A 7198-nucleotide genomic window follows, 5' to 3' on the forward strand; every position below is an offset into this window, starting at 1 on the left:
GCCTGGCCATGGATCCAGAGAAAGTGAAGGCTGTGCTTGAATGGGAGAGCCCTAAGACCAGGAAGGATGTTCAGCGATTCCTGGGCTTCAGCAACTTCTACAGGAAATTCATCAAAAAACTTTGCGAAGTTGACAGCGCCCATAACGGACTGTCATAGTGCTAAGAAGAAGTTTCTGTTGACGGAAGCGGCGCAAGAGGGTTTTGAGAAACTTAAGAGGGTTTTTGCGTCAGAGGAGCAACTACTGCACGTCAACCCCGATCGACCGCTGCGGGTGGAGACGGATGCCTCTGATCGGGCCATTGGGGCGGTTCTGCTGCAGCAAGGTGAAAAGGGGGAGTGGCGGCCGTGTGCCTTTTTCTCCCGTAAGCTGAAGAAGTCGGAGCTAAACTACACTATCTACGACAAAGAATTGCTTGCTATTGTGGCTGCGTTCAAACAATGGAGACACTTCCTGATTGGTGCGAGGCACCAGATTCAGGTGTGCACGGATCACAAGAACCTGGAGTACTGGCGTACGGCACGGGTGTTGTGCCAGAGGCAGATACGCTGGGTGGAGTTTTTTGCCAACTTCAACTTTAAGATTCAATATGTGCCAGGGGAGCAGAATGCTAGGGCAGATGCACTATCTCGAAAACCTGAATATCTGGCGGAGGAAGGACCTCCGGTTGCCAGGTTAATGTTCCCCGAGAACAAGTGGACTTGTGGGGGGGCGTTGGTGAAGGACAACGAACTGATGCAACTGATTAGAGACGATGCTTTTGCAAGGCGAAAGATGGACAAGTTGAGGGAAAAGGGGGGAGCTGAGGGAGGTTTTGAGGTGAAAGGGGTGTACTGTACTATCGGGGGGCTTTGTATATTCCAGGCGAGACCCTAAGGGCCAGAGTCCTCAAGCAAGTTCACGACAGCTCCACGGCAGGTCATTTTGGACAACACAAAACCATGCTGTTGGTTACCAGGGAATTTTGGTGGCCAAAGGTGAGGGAAGATGTAAGGGAATATGTAAGAGGGTGTGACACCTGCCAGAGGGCCAAAGGGGAGAGGGCAGCTCCAGCACAGCAGGTTTGTTGGAACCCTTGCCCACACCAGGGAGGCCATGGGAGGTGGTAGCGGTAGATTTCATCACTGACCTGCCCAAGACTAAGGGTAAGACAGCAGTTATGGTGGTGGTGGATCTCCTAACCAAGATGTGTCATTTTGTGGCATGCTCACATGCAGTGACGGCGGAGGAAACAGCCAAGCTGTTCGTAGAACACGTGTTTAGGTTACATTGGATACCTGCAAGGGTGGTTTCGGATAGGGGAACCCAGTTCACCTCACGACTTTGGCGCAAGCTCATGAGTTTGCTGCAAGTAGAGGTGAGTTTCACGACAGCGAGACACCCCAAAACCAATGGGCAGGCGGAGAGAGCAAATGCTGTTTTGCAACAGTATTTGCGGTTTTATGTTAGTCAGAGACAGAATGACTGGGTGGACAAACTAGCTCTAGCGGAGTTTGCTTACAATAACGCGGAGAATGTATCCACAGGGATGACTCCGTTCTTCGCCAATCACGGGTGTCACCCCAGGGCCTTTCTGGGGAGGGGAGAGGAGTCGTGGAGTGTGCCTGCCGCAGAACAGTTTGCGGAGGAAATGGAGGCGATTCACCAACAGCTCCAGTTGAACTTGGAAAAGGCCAAGGAAGTCTACAAGAGGGAGGCAGACAAGCATCTGAGGCCAGGGCAGGTCATCCGGGTTGGGTACAAGGTGTGGTTGTCCAATCAAGGGTTGCCCTGGAAAGGGGGATGCAAGAAATTCAAACCCAGGAGAGTGGGGCCTTCCGAGGTGATCCAGCAGGTCAATCCAGTGGCAATTAAATTAAGGTTGCCTGAGAGCATGAGAATACATCCCGTATTCCACAGGTCACTGCTGTCGCCTCACAGGGAAGGGGGCATGCGGCAGGGTAGAGGGGAAGGGGAGATCCCACCGCCCGAAGTTGAGAAAAGGGAGCAGTGCAACGAGGTAACTGAAATACTGGATTCTCGCTGGAACGGGGAACAGCTAGAGTATCTAGTGGCTTGGGAAGGGGCCCCCAGTTCAGAAAACACCTGGGTCCCGGAAGGTTGCATCACTGATGAGTATCTGGTGGAGGAGCTCCACGATTTATTTCCCGACAAACCCAAACCCTGGGGTAGGTTTTTTCAACAGGTGTTCGGGCCGACGGATGATGAAGAGGACTTCGAGGGATTCCCACCATCAGACGATGAGGAGGGGGATCTGGAAGACGACTACCGAAGCGGCCGGGGAACTGCGGGTTTGTGGGAGGGTTGGAGGGAGGTTTTGGAAGATACAGATGAGGAGGAGGAAGGTTTTCTAGGTTTCACCCCCGCCACTGCGGATGAGGGAGGATCGGGAACGGTCGACTCTCCTAAGGAGGAGGGGGCCTTTGGGGAGGGGGTGGATGTCAGGGAATTGTAGGCAGAGAAGGAGGAGAGGGGGGAGAAAATGGGCACTTACAGAGATCCTGTGCCTTTAATCAGCAGTTGCTCTTCCTCGGATGAGGAAGGAGACAAAGGGCTGTCGGGAGACAATGAAACTGGGAGGGGGGAGCCATTTCCGGGACCCAGCCACTCTCAAAGCAGAGGAAGAAGGGGGGCTGGGCTTAGGAGGTGGATCTGCTGGGGAAAGAAGCGGAAAGAGCCATTCGAGGCAACTGACTCATTGTGATGGGGTGTTTCTTTGAACTCTTGTAAATACTTTGAAGCTACCAATAAATCACTGTACAGATGGCTGGATTCCCAGAGTTTCTTATCTCAGCTAGCACTCTCAGCACATCTCTAACACTGAGTATAAATTCCACCTTTTTCTTTTCTTTTTATCATTTAAACCATCAACATTCCAGGTAAAGGTAAAGGTACCCCTGCCCGTACGGGCCAGTCTTGCCAGACTCTAGGGTTGTGCGCTCATCTCACTCTATAGGCCGGGAGCCAGCGCTGTCCGCAGACACTTCCGGGTCATGTGGCCAGCGTGACAAGCTGCATCTGGCGAGCCAGCGCAGCACACGGAACGCCGTTTACCTTCCCGCTGGTAAGCGGTCCCTATTTATCTACTTGCACCCGGGGGTGCTTTCGAACTGCTAGGTTGGCAGGCGCTGGGACCGAACGACGGGAGCGCACCCCGCCGCGGGGATTCGAACCACCGACCATGCGATCGGCAAGTCCTAGGCGCTGAGGTTTTACCCACAGCGCCACCCGCGTCCCTAACATTCCAGGTAACAATCCTTAATTCCATTATTTACTACACAGTGATTCAACTTCTTAAAATAAATAAATAAATAAATTCAGAAAAGTCACTCTGGGAATTCCCATCTGTGCACAATTGATTTTTTATTTAGTGCTTCCACCAATGTTTTATATTTTTCACTTTTTCTTAAAAGCCTTGATGGAACAATTTTATGAATGATTATGTCTGTTTTCTGAATTTTAAGTTTTGTCTTACTGCTAATTTGTAGTATTTTATCTCTAATATCCATATTCACAAAAGTTACCAGACAGTCCCCAGGCCAATTATTTACTCTTGCAATTCTTGATCTGATTCTAAAGGCTCTCTCAATTTTGTTTCTCATTTCCTGCTCTTCTATTCCAATCCATTTGGCTAATTCTGATGATATTTTTTGCTCTTCTGGAATAGATCTAAATCTCAATGTTTTTTCTCTTCTGTGCATTTCAGTCATAGAGATTGCATCTAGGACTGCCTCATGCATTTCTTTCATATCTGCTAGCTCTTTCTTGTTTTTTTTCTGTTTCCCCTTTTTTCTCCTCTGTTCTCCTTCTGTACTTTTCTTACCCCTTCCTCTAAACTTATCATTTTCCCTTTTAATTCTTGTACAGTCTTTGTTAATTCCAAATTTTTAACCACCAGATCATTGACTTTAACCATCATTTCTAACACCATTTTTGCATTTTCCTCTATTTTTTGCCCCATCTTATCCAACTTTTGATTTGTTGATCTTATACTGTCGTTCATCTCTTTCTGAAATGTCTTTTCTCAGTCCCAGGAGAAGATCTCTCATTTCTGAATTCATTTCTATGTCTTGATTTGAGTTTCTCCTGTTAGGATTTGCAGTTAACACTGCTGCTGCTGGATTCATAAATTTCTTATTCACGTTTGACATAACCAATTGTTTTATAAACCGTTATTACCTGTAACTTCTTCTTTTCCTGACAAATTGTATTTTATAATACTTCTATATTACACCTCTAATGCACAATGTCTCATCGATGATAATAATAACATAATAATAATAATAACATTTAACAGGGAAAAGGAGAAAGAGAAAAATAAAAATAAAAATAATTTTTTACTCAGTTACCAGTTTTGCCCACTAGTTGTCAGAAATCCCCTTGTCCATTTCCCTACACATGTAACCAGCCTTTATATATCTCTTCTGTTACTTGCAGAGTTATTTCCTCTTGCCACCAATAGAGGGGAGCCCAGTAAACCCCCCGCCCTGTCGGGAGGGCCTTTTTTACTTAACACAGTTCTTTAAAATCTTCTCTTGGCTTCCCCAGGCTCATCTCACCACAAAGACTTTTCCCCCCGCACCCCCTTCAACTGTCAAGAATAGTGTGAAGTAAATCAGCAAAACTGGTGCGACTTCTGCAGATTTTAACACAAAGGAGTCAGGCCTCCATACTACAATAAAACTGGAGCTTGAATGTCTATTGTCTCTCTCATTTGTCTAAGAAAGAGCTGGCTCCATAAGAATCTCAAGTCCATAAAACTTGCTCCGACCATAACCCCTTGAAAATGGACTTGAGACTTACACCAGCTGGATCCTTCAGATGGAGAATGAATGACGCATTGTTTAGAGACCAGGAGATAGTGAAGAAGGCCCAAAAGACGATGAAAGACTACTTCGAATTGAATTTGAACACGTCGGTGGAAAAAAAAACAATCTGGGACGCAAGTAAAGCTGTCATGAGAGGGTTTCTGATACAGCAGAATTCTATTAAGAAAAAACTCTGGAATGGTAAAAAGGACAAGATTTTGGAAAGGATAAAAGACGGAGAGAAAAAGTTGAGACTAAATCCAAAATCAAAAGAAGTTTTGAGAGAAATAAAATTCCATCAAGCACAATATGCTAAATTGATAAACCAAGAAGTTGAATGGAAAATTAAACAGATGAAACAAAGATCATTTGAATCCGCAAATAAATGTGGGAAGCTGCTTTCATGGCAGCTGAAAAAGAGACAAAAACTGAACTTTGTTACCAATCTAGAGGTTGAAGGAGAATGTATTCAGAAACCAGAGGAAATTAGAAAGTGTTTCCAGAGATATTTTAAAAAATTGTTTTCACATAGACAATTTTCTCAAGACTTATGGATTACAAAAAATTTCTTATGAAAGTAAAATAGGTTTGAACCAGAAAATAACTGAACAGGAAATAGAAGGTGCCATTCAAAATATGCAACTGGGCAAGTCTCCTGGACCGGATGGGCTTACTTCCAGATATTATAAAATGTTAAAGGAGTGGCTATTACAACCTATGAAGGAAGTTTGTAATGAAATTTTGGAGGGGAAAAAGGCACCAGAAACGTGGAAAGAAGCTTATATTACACTTATACCAAAGACTGAGACTGAAAAGAACCAACTTAAGAACTACCGCCCTATTTCGTTACTAAATGTGGATTACAAAATTTTTGCTGATATTCTGGCTAAGAGATTGAAAAAAGTTTTGATGGAAGAGATTCACAGGGACCAAGCGGGCTTTCTCCCGAGAAGACATATGTCAGATAATGTAAGGAATATAATAGACATTTTGGAAAAGCTAGAAGTGAACATAAATACTAAAGCAGTTTTGATATTTGTGGATGCGGAGAAAGCCTTTGACAATATTTATTGGAGTTTTATGAAGAAGAATCTCCAGGGGATGGGGGTAGGCCAAGGATTTGAAAACGGTATAGGTGCAATATACTCAGAGCAGAAAGCAAAGTTAATTGTAAACAATATGGTTACGGAAGAGTTTAAGATAGAAAAAGGGACACGTCAGGGGTGCCCAATCTCTCCATTACTTTTTATATCAGTCCTGGAAGTCTTGCTGAATATGATCAGAAAAGACCAGCTGGTTAAAGGGGTACAGGTCGGAGCTAAACAATACAAATTGAGAGCATTTGCAGATGACTTGGTACTTACGTTACAGGAGCCAGAATCTAGTACTAAAATGGTTTTAGAACTAATTCAAGATTTTGGCCAGGTTGCAGGATTTAAATTGAATAAATCCAAAGCTAAGGTATTGGGAAAAAACTTAACACCTATGGAAAGGGAGAAGTTTCAGAATGAGACAGGTTTAACTGTGGTTAAGAAAGTGAAATACTTGGGGATCAATATGACAACTAAAAATGTGAATTTGTTTAAAGATAATTATGAAAAATGCTGGACAGAGGTAAAAAAAGATTTAGAAATTTGGTCAAAATTGAAGCTTTCCTTGTTGGGTCGAATTGCAGCTATAAAGATGAATGTATTGCCTAGAATGTTATTTTTGTTTCAAACATTGCAAATTGTTGACAAGATGGACTGTTTCAAGAAGTGGCAGAAAGATATTTTAAAATTTGTCTGGCAGGGCAAAAAGCCCAGGATAAAATTTAAGATATTAACTGATGTAAAAGAAAGGGGGGGATTTGCCCTGCCAGATTTTAAACTTTATTATGAATCAGCGGCTTTTTGCTGGTTGAAAGACTGGCTACTTCTTGAGAACACAGATACCTTGGATCTAGAAGGGTTCAATAATATTTTTGGGTGGCATGAATATTTGTGGTACGAAAAGGTCAAAGCGCATAAAGCTTTTAAAAACCATATTGTCAGGAAAGCACTGTATAATGTCTGGATTAGGTATAAAGACCTGCTGGAGAACAAAACTCCCAGGTGGTTGTCTCCAATGGAGGCAAAGGCTGTGAAAAAACTCAATATGGAGTCTAAATGGCCAAAATATTGGGAAATTTTGGAACAAGAAGGGGATGTAATGAAATTGCAGAGTTATGAGAAATTGAAAGATAAAGTGAGAGATTGGCTCCATTACTACCAAATAATGGAGGTTTTTAAGTCAGACAGGAAAATTGGCTTCCAGGTGGAAAAATCAAAACTGCAGACAGAACTATTAGAATCCAAAACTAAGAACTTGTCAAAAATGTATAACTTGCTGTTGGAATGGAATACACAGGA

The sequence above is a fragment of the Podarcis filfolensis genome, assembly GCF_964270895.1.
Source record: "Podarcis filfolensis genome assembly, chromosome: W".
Classification (NCBI taxonomy): domain Eukaryota; kingdom Metazoa; phylum Chordata; class Lepidosauria; order Squamata; family Lacertidae; genus Podarcis; species Podarcis filfolensis.